This window comes from Lycium barbarum, chromosome 10 (assembly GCF_019175385.1).
Source record: "Lycium barbarum isolate Lr01 chromosome 10, ASM1917538v2, whole genome shotgun sequence".
NCBI classification, from domain to species: domain Eukaryota; kingdom Viridiplantae; phylum Streptophyta; class Magnoliopsida; order Solanales; family Solanaceae; genus Lycium; species Lycium barbarum.
The window spans coordinates 22,059,577-22,075,054 of record NC_083346.1 but is presented as its reverse complement, the minus strand read 5'-3'; the positions used below and the strand labels follow the sequence as shown (position 1 = coordinate 22,075,054).

The following is a 15,478-nucleotide window of genomic DNA, read 5'->3' as shown; positions in this document are numbered from 1 at the left end:
ACTTTCATGAAATAATCTGCACTTTTCAGTTCTTCAACATACATACATATTAATTCTTTTAATTTATTGCTTTAAACATACCTCAACTATGACCAATTCTGCACTGATTTCTTTGGTCAATATTTTCGTAGATGTTATCGGCCAAATTGTGAGTTATAGGGACGTACAGTCTGTCAACCAAGATGGTAACGTCCGGATGTTCATGAACGTTGAGCTGCAGGATTATAAGTAAGCTTTCCACAACTAATAAATGCTTAATTAGTTTGTAATTTTGAATCATGTGCTTAACCTTATAACAATTGTAGGAGCAACAACATATCTGCAACACTTTGGGGCGACTTTGTGGAACAGATCAAGCCACATTTGATTTAATCGAATGATAAGCCTATTGTCGTCGTTATGCAGTTGGTTAGAGCACATCGATTTCGAGGTTATTAAGTTTTCTACTTATTTTGCAATTCTATGTCTTTGTACAATTAGCAAACTCTTATTAATATAATTAAGCGTGCAGAACAATATTCAGTGAGGAACACTTGGCACGTTTCCAAGCTTTGGATCAATTCAGATCTTCCTCAAATTCTTGACTTTAGCTCCAGGTTTCTATAAGTTATGCTAAATTTATGGTCATTTCAAATTAAATTTTATTCTTACTCTTTATTAACGTATCTCAAGTTACAATATGAAATAGAATCGTCTCAGTGTGTGGAGAAAGCTCACAAAGAATTACTAAAATTTCATCTCAAAAGACTCATTCTATTGAAGATGAATTAGCATCTGGAAGTGTTGGAGTTAAAACTATTGAGGCTTTGATTGACTCTAAGCATGTGAGTACCTAATTATTAATAATCAGCACAACAGCAAAAATTTTACCTTATCTTTCTGTACATAACAGTTGTATATCCAATTTTTATGAGCAGTCGGGAAACTTCTGGATTGTAGCAACCATTGTATACATACACCTAGAGCATGGATGGTCTTATTTAGCATGCAAAATGTGCGCAAAGAAGGTTGAGCCAGAGGGGAATAAGTTCTATTGTAAAACATGCGGGCAAGTTCCATCTGCCAGTCATCGGTATGACCATAATACATACTTCCTTAACTTTTTTCATAAACAAACTTAAAATTGTTTCTATAATGACTCTTTCCAGGTTCAAGCTAAAATTAGGAGTGATAGATGACACTGGTACAATTATTTTGATGATGTGGGATAGGGATGCAACAAAAATGATCGGAAAGTCAGCAAATGATTTAAAAAATGTTGTATCTGAGGTATACTACAAACTCTCTATACAAAATAAGACCACTAACATCTAAACAATTATCATTACCTCACTTATATATAGTAGAATAGGACTGAAAGCATGTTTACAAAATAGTCAACTGCATGATCTTACAAATGTTTAAAGAGATTTAAGCTTTTACATATCAATTTTAAGTTATATGAACCGGTGATTGGCAATTAAAAATATTTTTGTTTACTCAAATTCCAAAAGAAAAATATTGTAAAGCCTTTAATCGGCTCTTAAGTTATTCAGCTTTAACTTAAGTGACAAATTTGTTATCAGACACCCTCTTTAGTAAAGTATAAAACCAGTCTAATGTGTAATATTCATCTTTTTTTTTCTTCTTACCAGTTCATGATGAATTGTTTAATTCAATGTTTAAAGTATCTATCTATTTTTCTAATCTCGGATGGCCAGTGTTAATTTCATGCTACTGAAGGCTTCATTATTTTATCTAGGCAAGCCATAATCAAAGACATGCTTTAATGTGGAAGTTAAATTGCAGCAGAAACACTTATGCTTTCATTTTAGAGTTTCCCTCTTCTACTTTAGTCTTTTTATATTAGTAGCTTGCTTTAATGTATTGTTCCTGGTATTTGGATTATGCTTACTAACACACTTATTATGACAATTGAAGCATCATCTTTGTAACAGCTTCAACCATTCTGATATTTCTTTTTTAGACTTCTGGTGTTGCAGATGACTCTTCAATACCAATAGAGATAGAAAATCTTATTGAAAAAAGATACATGTTAAAGTGGATGTTCAGAGCTCCACCTGTGAGAATCAAGATGAAGTATTTAAAGTTCTTACGTTTACTGATAACGAGGATATTATAGAAAAATACATTCCTTCTCCACGTGCAGAGACATTCAAAGTATGTTTATCTACTCAAATATTTCTCAAGTTTGCTATTTGTGATTCAAATAAATTTTAATTATGATGCACATTTTTTATAGGATCCAGATTTCAATCAAAACCAAGTCAGTCATGAAGATAACGAAATCACGGTGAATTTGCGACTAATCATTAACTTCTTTAGATTATTGATTCTTTTAATTAAATGAATTGCAGCTTTTAAATAATAAAACAAATAGAAACCATAGATTCAATATTGATTTTCACCTTTGTATTTTTAATATGTAGGATTCTACTGAAGATGCTGAGTTGATCGACGTCGCAAGTACACCTATCAAGATAGCTATCACTGGTGCCGCGACAGTGGTTGAAGAAGATCCAGTTGCACAGTTGTCTGGAAACAAGATCAAAAGAGTATTTAAGAAGAAGAAGATAGCATAATGTGCTAGCATATGTAACCCTTGGAGAAACTAAAAATTGCCTGCTTATTTTGTTTGGTAGTTTCATTAGTACTTATGAACAACGTGTTTGAATTATTTCATGTTTTTTCTGGTATTGAAATTCTACTTTTTAGATAGTTTGATATTTTCCTTAGTTATCAACGTGATGTCTGAAATGTTCTGAAAATGTGTTGAAATCTGCAGTTTTTTTTTATGAAGTTTAGTGTGCTGAAATATGGAGTTATTTGTGGTGAAAGTTTAGATTTTCTGATAATTTTCCCGACAATTTAGTGTTCACCTTAAACTTTGGTACGATGTCCACGGACGATGCACTTTTAAAATTGTAACATTATCATGATAGTTAAAGTCTTATTTCATTCTTCTTTCATCACCAGCTGTTCAGTAGCAAAAGAAGACATTTTTCAGCACTAAAGCAGCCTCACACCAGCATTTCAGTGCCATTCTGCAGTAGGCAAAACAGAATTTTCAACCAGCAAAAACTCCAGTTTGAAGGGAAAAGTATAATTTCCATAAAAAAAACAAAAAAAAAAAAGATCATACCTTCTTTATAGTAGATGAATCAGTTGCCTCATCATCAAATAATAGATGAAAAATCATATTTCTAAAAAAGTTTAATTGAAAAAAATTGCCAATTATAAAGAAAAGCAAAAATGAAAGTAAATGGGACAGATAGTCACTTTCCTAATTTTATAGTCAGACATCAACCAACAAACCCCTAAAGTCACTTAAATTCACTTTCCTAAATAGGAAAAAATTCACTTTCCTAAGTTCTCTCTGAGTCTTGAAACTTCCACTGTGACCATCGGATTCAAGACAGCTGAGCAAGCCACGACCAAGTCGGAGTTCCTTTGCTCCCTATTCAACATAAATACTTCTGCAAAGGTAAAAACTCATCTTCTTTGATCTGATTTTGCTTTAATTGCACCTACTAAGCTCTCACCTGGTGCAGCAAAAATCATAACCACAGAGCAACAAACTATAAGATGATGATGTTGAAGCCATTGAAGAGTGATTCAGATATGAAATCAACGAGCTCAAACTATCTTCACCGATTCGATTCCATCAGTGTAAGGCACTTCATTGGAGTAATTTCTCCCAATATTCCATGTGAAAATTTGAAACAAATCAAAACATTTGTAACTGTTTATAAATGACATGGGTTATTTATAATTTTCTACTCTTAATAGCAAATTATTTAGAAGGGCACTAATATAATTTAACTTTTAAATTAAGAAGTTCTTTCTTTTAATAAATAGATAGATAAGAGAGAAGAGGAAATGCCACTTGAATGATTCCTGCTATGAATTTACATGTCTTTATTATTTTTAACTAAATTTTAATTATTAAATTTGTCTGGATTGTCCTTCAACTTCAACTGCATTTAATACGTAGGTACCCAATTTGATAGATGATAAAGCTAACAGTTTTATATACTGAAACAGTTTTTGGACTTTCTGACAAATGTATCTTTTCTAAAACTTCCACTTTTCATTTTTCAAAACCATCAAACCACTTCATCTTACTTCCAAATTCTTTCAAAAAAGGCATACTAAATCCATCTTCTCAGATCGATCTCCATGGAAAATAAAAAAATTCCACTTCCCAGACCAACCACATACAACATACAGAATCAGAAACGGCGCAAAACAACCAAAGGTATTATGATCTTTTATTACCACTGCCATCTGTGATCAATAAGTTTTATAAAACTTCCGGTTTCAAGCTTAAAACAAATACAACCATTAGAGTAATGATGGTATAGAAAAATCAGGTCTAAGTTATGCAGTTGGTATAGTGAAAGATTTACTGTTTAAGAGTAGAAAAATTATTCAAATAAATTTAACTTGGAATTGAGGTTGCTTGGAGAAGTTACAGTTATCGACACTATTAGAAGCGTTTTAAAGTGTTGAAGGGAGTGGAACTATAGTGTTAGGTTGTTTCCGGTCGATAATCAAGTAATGAGACTAATTATTATTATTTTTTTATGACAAGGAACCTGCAGCCTTTACCCTTTGGGTGCGCACAGTATAAACCCCGCACCTGTACAATAGCCCGCAAACCACACTAGAGAAATATGCCAAAATATAATTGATTTATTGATGAACTCATATAAAAAATATGCAAAATCATAAATTCCTTTGCTCTTGCGTGCTAGATACACGTATTTGACGGATTCTATCATCTATTGCTTAAACCTCTTCTGTTGATAATTTTTTTTCCCTATCATATTCTAACTTATGTAATTTTTCCTATTGCTCTGATTTAGCATATTTTCCTTTATATGTACTGCTAATTCTAGAAGCTGAGTTGAGATAACATACAAATTTCTTCTACAGATAATGTTGAACCCTCCAAAAACAGAAACTATGCTGTCGAAAATGAAGAAAGACTTCATCCTTTGTCTGATATAACAAATGGTGAGTGACAGCATCCTTGATTTAATATATTTACAATAGCTTTCCTTGAACTTACTGTACCATAATTTATTCTTATTTGAATGTTTTCTTAAGTTGGATAATAATTAAACAACTAATGATGAATATATAACTCCTTGTGTAGACATGAGAACACGTCATCTTCTTCCTGATTTAAACACATTTCCTATATTGCAAGGTTAGTCCCTCAATTGTGTTCTTTATTTAAGACCTTTATCATATACACTTTCTTTTGACTTATTTTGTTCATCTGTGTTACTTATAAACATTAAACAATGCCATCATAGGTATGCACGATGAAAACATATTGCCTGATTTAACTGACACTCCAACGGAAAAAGGTATGAGAATTTTGTTTGTCTTATTAATTTTTAGTCCAAAGTGGATCACAAGTTTTAAAAACCAGTACTTTAACAGGATTTTGTAATTGATAATAAAATTTTATATTACTTTGTAGATGTGCAAACACATAATTCTCTACCTGATTTAAATGACACACCACTACTGGAAGGTGAGTATTTCAAATTTACATTTGTTATCAGTTAAAATAAATACAATGTTAAGATTACTGGAAATTAATTAGTCTAACTCTCTTACTAGAGATTGAGGCTGCAATAAACAACACAGTTATACAAGGTACGTTTCTAGGAAATATTGGTTTAACTTCAAAAAAATGACATCATACGAGGAAAAAAAAAAGACATCATACGAGATGTGACTTTCTGAATGTACAATCTTAAATTTAACAAAAAGATTATTACGTTTACATCAATATCGCTCAATAATTTTACACATAACAAGGCAGCTGCAAACTAACATAGAAGATGACGATGAAGAGGAGTATCCAGGTATGACAAGCATACCTTTGAAACTGTCGTTACTATTAGAGATGAATCTATATTGGCAAATATAGATGTATATATTAGAAAACAACACTATTAATTGATTTAACCACTTTCTTTAGATGTGGATGTTGAATGTGGCGACATTTGCACTGAAGGTACTTGAGAGAAACTCTTATTCACATAAAACAGTGCTATAAATCAAATCAATTATCTTGTGTCATTAAATTTATATATATTGTTGCAAGTATAGATTACTGGGATATAGGAGATGCTACATATGAATGCGAAAAGTTTGGAGCTATATTTTGGTATGAAGAAAGAATCCACAAGCATTACAACTCAAAAAACCCAATTTTCACAATGTGCTGTCAAAAACGAAAAATAAAACTTCCAGATCTTAAGAAGCCTCCTCAAGTTTTGGAACAACTACTATTTGGAACAGGATAGAGGAATCATTACTTTTAACATCAATATGTTCAAATCAAATTATACTCACATTCATCATTCTGCAATTATTTTATTACAGGTCATAAAAGTAATCATTTTCAAGAAAAAATAAGGAGTTATAACTCTATGTTCTCATTTACATCAATGGGGGGAAAGGTTGATGTCTCTGTCAATCAGACACAAGGGCCAAGAACATTCAGATTATTTGGACAAAATTATCATCAAATTGGGAGCTTACTACCTCCTGAAGGATCTACTCCAAAGTTTGCACAGTTATATATCTATGATACAGAAAATGAAGTTGCAAATAGAATTAACGCTGTCAGGTTAGTATTCCACCTTATTTGTATAATACTATGCAAATAAAAATTAATTTCGATGACCTTATTGATATCATATATTTTCTTTTAGTCGGGGCCAAGATGTTCATAAACTTCATGCAGAAATTGTCGCTGATCTAAAACAAATGCTCGACGACAATAATGTTTTGGCCAAGACTTTTAGAATGGTCCGAGATAGATTCCAAGAAAATATCAACTTAAATGTGAAGCTCAGACTAATAGGGAAAAGAGGTACCGATGGTAGAAGATACAACTTACCAACAATAACAGAAGTAGCTGCTTTAGTGGTAGGTGACTTTAAAGTTTCTGGATGTGATCGTGACATCATTATAGAAACACAATCTGGGCAGCTACAAAGGATAAATGAACTAAATGCTGCATATTTAGGTCTACAATACCCTTTACTTTTTCCTTATGGTGAAGACGGGTATAGAGAAGACATTCCTTTAAGTGGAGGTGATAAATCATCGGGAGGAAGGAAATATGTTAGCATGCGAGAATATTTTGTCTATAGAATTCAAGAAAGAAAAGACGAAGTTCCTACCATTGTGTCTTCAAGAAGACTATTTCAACAGTTTTTAGTTGATGGCTATACAATGATTGAGTCTTCTCGGTTGAAATTTATCAGGACTCATCAAAAGCAATTAAGAGTTGATTTTTATAAGGTCCTAACAGATGCTATTTTACATGGAGACACTGATCCTTCATCCCAGGAAAAAAGAGTAATTCTACCATCAAGCTTTACAGGGGGTGCACGATATATGTTGCAGAATTATCAAGATGCTATGGCTATATGAAAATGGGTTGGGTACCCTGATCTTTTTATCACATTTACTTGCAATCCTAAGTGGCCAGAGATTACTAGATTCGTAGAGAGCAGAGGGTTGACTCCTGAAGATCGTCCAGATATCTTAAGCAGGGTGTTCAAAATCAAATTGGACGGCTTAATAAAGGATTTGAAAGACAATCAAGTTTTTGGACAAGTAAAAGCAGGTATATAATATTTACACTTTAAACTTACATATAGATGCTGATTTTATAAGATCTTTTTTTAATATATATGATTTTGACAAACCTTTTTTTCTATTAAACTCAGTTGATTTCCAATGCAGTGATTTATACCATTGAGTTCCAAAAATGAGGGTTGCCTCATGCTCATATATTGCTTTTTCTTCATGAGCATAATAAATTTCCATGTGCCTCAGATATTGATCGAATAATTTCAGCAAAAATATCACATGAAGGGGATGATCCTTATTATTATGATGTCGTGAAAAATTTGATGATGCATGGCCCATGTGGTTCTGCTAGGAAGTCTTCTCCTTGCATGCAGAATGGTAAATGTACGAAACACTTTCCTAAAAAATTTGTTGACGCAACAACAGTTGACGAAGAAGGATATCCTGTTTATAGAAGAAGGAAAAATGGTAGAACAATTATGAAAAATGGTATTGAATTGGATAACAGGTATGTGGTGCCACACAATCGCTTCTTATTATTAAAATATGGTGCTCATATCAATGTGGAATGGTGCAACCAATCACGATCAATAAAATACTTATTTAAGTATGTCAATAAAGGGCATGATCGTGCAACTGCTGCTTTTTCACAAAGTACTAATGAGGAAGGTTCATCAACTGTTGATGAAATCAACATGTATTATGATTGTCGCTACATATCACCATGTGAAGCCGCATGGAGAATATTTAAATTTCCAATTCACCATAGAGAGACGCCAGTGGAAAGATTATCATTCCATCTTCCAAATGAACAACCCGTCATTTTCTCTGATGATGATCACATTGAGAATGTAGTAAATAGACCAACTGTAAGGGAATCGATGTTTTTGAGTTGGTTTGAGGCAAACAAAGAATATCCGGAAGCAAGAGATTTGACTTCTGCAGAATCCCCTCTTAAATTTAGGTGGGATCAAAATTTTAAAAAATAGGTCAGGAGAAAAACATCTGCATTTTCTATTGGGAGGATTTTCTTTGTTACTCCAGGGAGCGGAGAGTTATATTATCTGAGGTTGTTGTTGAATATAATCAAAGGTCCAATTTCTTATGATGAACTAAGAAATGACCATTCCACTTTTAGAGATGCATGTTATGCACTTGGTTTGTTGGATGACGACAAAGAGTATGTCAATGCTATAAAGGAGGCCAGTTACTGGGGAATGCCATCTTAACTTAGACAATTATTTGTCATGTTGTTGTTATCAAATTCAATGTCACGACCAGAATTTGTTTGGCAAGCATCATGGCGGTTATTGTCATACGATATCCTTCATGAAGTAAGAACATTATTGGATAACTCAGGTATAAAAAAAATATGATTATATAATTACAATGTTTTTATGTGCTCTCTAGATAAAACATTAAGTAAATGTTGATACCTGATAACTACTGTATATTATACTTCCTTGCATTTGGTAGTCTAATAAACAAAGACAACTCTCTATTTTAAATTGGTTGTGCCCTGTTTTGGACTTGAGTCTACTGCTAGGGACTTAAGGATCTGGCCACACTAATTTCTACCTTAAATGAGTACACCAGAACTTCATAAGTTAAACTTAGAGTGCTAAAATGTTTAGTTTAGAGTGCTTGATGTGCAAAAAATATGATGAAGTTTGCAGATTATTTTGGTGAAGTTTTTCGTGACATTTATAGTGCTCAAATGTTCAAGACATGTGCTAAAATCTGCATTTTTTTAGTGAAGTATAGTGTGCTGAAATCTGGACCTGATTTGTAGTGAAAGTGTGCTGAAAGGCTACTGAAACTGCACTATAAAAATTGCAGATTTTGCTGTCAATTCTCACTTTTAATTGGGTGTTCAGCTGAAACTTTGCTACAATGTGGAGTTTCTCCAAATTGACACTACCAGTTTGGTATTGAAACTTTCTGACATTACACATATATGACTGAAATACTTTCCATAACGTGCTAAGTTTGCTGAAATATTAAAATTACTTCTAGATTAATGGAAAGAAGTAAGGAAGAACTTTATTCACATCGTGACAGGTCTTTCTCTTTTGACTTATTGTAATTCATTTAGTTTACATAACAAAAAAGAGTATTCCAGATCCAATCTTTGATATGGTATTCGATAACATTTTTTATGCTAAAAAGCAGCAACTACATATACGTGAAACTACATGATTGAGTTTTATTTATGATTATATATTTTATTTAACATTTTTATGTCATCCAGAGGCAGAGCTTACAGATGATGAATTGAAAAATCGCTGCTTGCAAAAGATGGAGAGGACTTTAAAAGGTTGTGGAAAAAGTTTTAATGATTTTCCAACAATGCCAAGACCAGATTACAGTGAGCAAGACGTTGATGGTGCCAACAGACTAATTAATGAGGAATTGCGCTATAACAAACGCTCTTTGACACAAGAACATCAACAATTAGTGATGAAATTAACAGCTGAACAGAAGTGTGTATATGATAAAATCATGACTGCAATGAACCAAGACAGAGGGGGGTTATTCTTTTTATATGGTCATGGTGGAACTGGAAAAACATTTATGTGGAAAACATTGTCTTCTGGCGTACAATCTAAAGGTGATATAGTGATAAATGTTGCTTCAAGTGGTATTGCGTCTCTTTTGTTACCAGGAGGTCGAACTGCTCATTCGAGATTTGCGATTCCTTTAAATCCAACTGAAGATTCAACATGCAATATAAAACAAGGTAGTCCTTTGGCAAAGTTGATTGTTAAGGCGAAGTTGGTCATCTGGGATGAGGCACCAATGATGCATAGATACTGTTTTGAAGCTCTTGATCGAACTCTTAGAGATATTCTAAGATTTAGTCCTTTAGCAAAGTTGATTGTTAAGGCGAAGTTGGTCATCTGGGATGAGGCACCAATGATGCATAGATAATGTTTTGAAGCTCTTGATCGAACTCTTAGAGATATTCTAAGATTTAAAGATCCATCAAATTTAGATCGACCATTTGGAGGTAAAACAATAGTACTTGGAGGTGACTTCAGACAAATCTTGCCAGTAATTACAAAAGGTACTAGGCAAGAGATTGTTAATGCAACTCTAAATTCTTCAGATTTGTGGCCCCAATGCCAGGTTTTAAAGCTAACAAAGAATATGAGATTGCAAGGAAGTCTATCATGTGTAGATTTGGATGATTTAAAACAGTTTTCTGATTGGATTTTGGCAATAGGTGATGGAAAGATTGGATGTTCCATTGATGGCATTGAGAAAATAGAAATACCCGATGATCTTCTCATACATAATTGTGATGATCCGATATCTGGAATTGTAGAAAGTACATATTCTGATTACTTGATACATTCCACTAATATAAAATACCTTCAAGAAAGAGCAATTCTTGCTCCGACTCTTCAGATGGTGGAATCGGTGAATGATTACATGGTTTCCCTCAACCATAGTCAGGATAAATCATATTTAAGTTCGGATACAATTTGCATGTCTGATAATGCATTTACATCTTTGGAGCATGTACATACACATGAATTCCTAAATAGTATTAAATGTTCAGGTATTCCAAATCACTCCATCACTTTGAAGGTAGGTGTTCCTGTCATGTTGTTAAGAAATATAGATCAATCAGCAGGATTATGTAATGGCACAAGATTGATAATCACAAGATTTGGAAATCGGGTAATTGAAGCCAAAGTATTATCAGGAAAAATGGCTGGAGACAAAGTTTTTATCCCAAGAATGACACTTACTCCATCCGATGCAAGAATTCCTTTTAAGTTCCAAAGAAGGCAATTTCCAGTCATTGTATCTTTTGCCATGACCATCAATAAAAGCCAAGGTCAATCATTGTGTAATGTGGGATTATTTTTGAAGAAGCCGGTGTTTACTCATGGACAACTGTATGTTGCATTTTCTCGGGTAACAAATAGAAAAGGGTTGAAGATCTTATATTATGATGAAGATGGAAAAATAACAAATGAAGCTACAAATGTAGTGTATAAAAAAGTTTTCCGTAATTTAGAGGGTAGAAATTTTCATTGAATTAATATCAAATGACCAGCAACAAGAAGTTCAATGTACATATGCAAAATATAGTTGTGCATCCTGAAGACAAACATAAAGTTGATTGAGGTAAATATTTTTCTACATTTAATCTACTTTGATATACTATGTTACAGCATAAATGATATTCCAGTCACTGGATGATACTGTTATTTGATAAATTATCTATCTATATTTGCAGTCAACCACTTCATTTAAATTGTATAGTTGCGGAAAGATGGATTAGCAAACATCACTTCACTTTTCTGTGATTGTTGCTAGGTATGACATAGTAGTTAGAATTGAGTTTTATTAGTAAAGATATAATCTCTCTATTTAAATGAAGAATTCGAGTTGTTATGGTGTTGAATTTTCCTATTTATTTCAGGGCATATGATCGTGATGTGATTAAATTTACAGGACTGGATGCAAGTATTACTTTCAATGTCATGATTACCATGAAGAGAATATTTTTTTAAATTCTAGATAAAATGATATTGCTATGTTGACTTACATGAATTCAAATAAGTAGTTCTTGCATCAAGGATATCAATTTGGAATTACACATGCAACTGTTTCTTGCTTTTTAAATTAAAGGTTGCCAACTGTTTCTGTTCTGCTATAACAGTGATCTAAATCATTTCTGGTCCTTGACAGAGTTGACATGTTCATAGAATTCATCAACATCGATAAAGTATCAAGAAAAACATACCCGTGCGTGAAGTTATCGGACTTGGTCCGCGTTCTGTCAAGATAGTAATTGTCTTGGTTATATTATTGAATATGGTGGATTATCCGAGAAATTCTAGACAGAAACAGCCAAAGCAGCCTTCTTATTAGAGTGTGCTTATGTAGTTATCCAGTTATCCATCTCATTTTTTGCTCTCTGAAACTAGAGGTCTTTGTAATCGGTTCTATTTTGGAAGGTACGGTCTGTTCACACATACCTTGACGTCAGATAGACATCTCCCCTATTTTGTGACTTACTGCAAATTGATTAGATGAGAACCAATAGAAGAATGGAATTATGCAAAAAAGAAACTCAGCACATGGTCTTAGCATTGACAACATATCACTTAATCTTAAAAAATAATTGGTCTTTTCTGTTTATTCTATAAACTGTTAAAGTTTTGTTTGAGCTAAATTGTTGTTGTTGTGTTGATCAGGTCCCATATAGAGAAGGTGAATCCATTGCTGTGATTTCTGATGGTGAAGATGCCAATGAGGAAGCCTAATAAGCACAGATTGTACTCCATACCATGCTAACAGTGCCCTTGGTGACTTCGCTAACTCCAAAACCGTAAGCTTTTAATTCCTAATTATTCGAACAAAAATTTCTCCTATTAAAATGGTAAATTTTATTTTAGCTACATTATTGTTATCTAACACACTTTTGCTGCCTTTCAATTTGGATATGCATTTTTTTTATAATTTCAATTTGTCTCTCAGCTTGCCATTGGAACAGGAATTACTCCATTCAGTTTATTCCTATGGAAAATGTTATTCAAGAAACACGACGGTTACAAGGTACACAAAACCATTTGCTTCAATTCATTTTTTATTTGATTGGCTTCAGCACGTCTAGGGAAATAATAAGAACTAAGGGAGAACATTGCTTGGTTATACGCATAAAATTTTGAGTGCTAGATAGATGAACTGGTGGACTATTGAGTGCTATTTGAGTCAAAGATGAATAGTTATTAAACACTTAATATATCCAACATTAGTTTATTCAAACGTTTGAATTACAATCACTAGCTACTACTCTTTAATATTTGATAGGCTCCAAATGCTACCAATGACTTGTGTCGTTATAGTAGGTTGGTCGATTTATTTGATCAACTTATGAAAAATCATACATTCGATCCTTATGTAGTTGTAGAACTATTTTTTTGGTCTCTTTATTTAATATTTTGTTGTCAGATATGTTGGACTACTCTTTTTCGCATGGAAGTGGCAAGCCGCTGGAGATATTAGCAAAGCTAAATGAGTTGGTTCGCTTTTCACCTGATGAAAAGATTGGTGTTTTTTATGCTAATTTTTCATCTTCTCTTGCTGCACAGCTTTTAACTCAAAACAAATGGTTAATAATGAAGTTGAAGCAACTATATATACCATGGGAAAATGTTAGTATGTGATAAGACTAATCCAACAATATTATATCTGTGATATGTCACATATGGATCATATACATCTATTTCTTATCTCTCCTCTCTATTTTTTCTTTTGAACAATCGGCGCATTTTAGTATGTGATAAGACTGATCTGAGAATATTATATCCGCAATATGTCACATACGGTTCATATACATCTATTTCTTATCTCTCTCCTCTCTATTTTTTCTTTTGAACAATCCGCGCCGCGCATCGCGTGGATACGTATACTAGTAAAATATAACGCGACAATAGGTCAATATCGACATGTTTTGTGCGAGCATGCAACACCAAAGTAGACAAAATAAATTCAAATTTTAAATGAAGCCTTCTAGAATGCAAGTTCTAATATGTATCACCATCTCGACTTGTTCTTCTTCGCACGGTCCATCCACCATTTTTAGTTCCATTTTTCAGATCTTTCACTCTCTTTCATAAAATATAGTCTTGAAAGGTGTAATACAAAATTATAAAAGGTTTGAAGAGAGAAAATGAAAAGATTTGTAGAAAAGTAACGAATCTTAAACTGTTGCAGAAGGTGGTGAGGGAAGAAAATTAAGGAGATAATGATTTGACATAAGACAAAAAGATACACATACTAATTGAGTAACTTTGAAGTTTTCTGTGCAATTTATACAATTTGATAAAGAATATAAAAGGTTATCCAACGTATGGAAGCAAAAAGAGGCAGAAAATGAGAAAGAAATAGTAAGCTGATAATTTGTGCGGTTAAGAGCATTAATGCCTACCAAAATCACAATTACCCCACGACTCAAAGTTAATTAATTAAATTCTTATAAACGGACTTTAATTTGCATCTTTGGTGCGTGAGCAGAGAGATTTTGGCTATAGTCAAGGGTAAAATGGTATTTCAATGTTTAATTTAGAGGCTTCCTGATTTTAATAATATTAGTTATCGACACGTGCATTGCACGTGGATCCCAATCAGTCTATACAACTATTTTAAAAACCATTTAACATTAAAATGTGTTTGAGTTATAATTCAAGAGTTTGAATTCAAAATTTTTGGATGCCATATGTGAGCATGCAAAGAAGAATAACTAAATTTCATTAATTAGATACTATTTTTTATTATATTAATTTTAATTTTATGAGATACGAACATTTCATTTGGTCATAGACCACATTCTTAATGTAAGATCTCATATTTGAGTTTTCTGTTGCTGCTACATAGAACCAAGATAGTTGTCTGACCTCCGATGAAAAAATAAAACGTAAAATTATATCCAATTTGCGAGTTCATACTTCTACTCCCATGCTCATCGTACATCCAACAAGCATTCGTAGGAGGAAATTATCTAACAAATCAAAGCAATTCAAGAACTTATTTTCCAGTTGAAAACGATTAATTAGTAAGAAGAAATACCTGATTTAATTTGCAGATTTGAGAATCTGATAATTGCTCGATTATCTCCATACACTATAATATATGTACTGGAGATTTAAAAAAATAAATAGCTAAAGAAAATTGAGTCAACTATATCTGAAAAATAAGAAGAAAGCTAACATTGGCTTGGTGAAAAATCAAATGAGCACGTCATTTTAAAGAAGCTCTATTTAAAAGCCACAAACACGTTTCATGACTTCTAAAATTCTGGGAAGAGAATATCAGAAGAAAACATTGG

At 32.7% G+C, this 15,478-nt stretch overlaps 1 pseudogene; it reads left to right on the top strand.

Moving 5' to 3' along the window:
- Positions 1-3,066: 3,066 nt before the first annotated feature.
- Positions 3,067-13,885, top strand: LOC132614601 (uncharacterized; annotated as a pseudogene).
- The last annotated feature ends 1,593 nt before the right edge of the window (positions 13,886-15,478 follow it).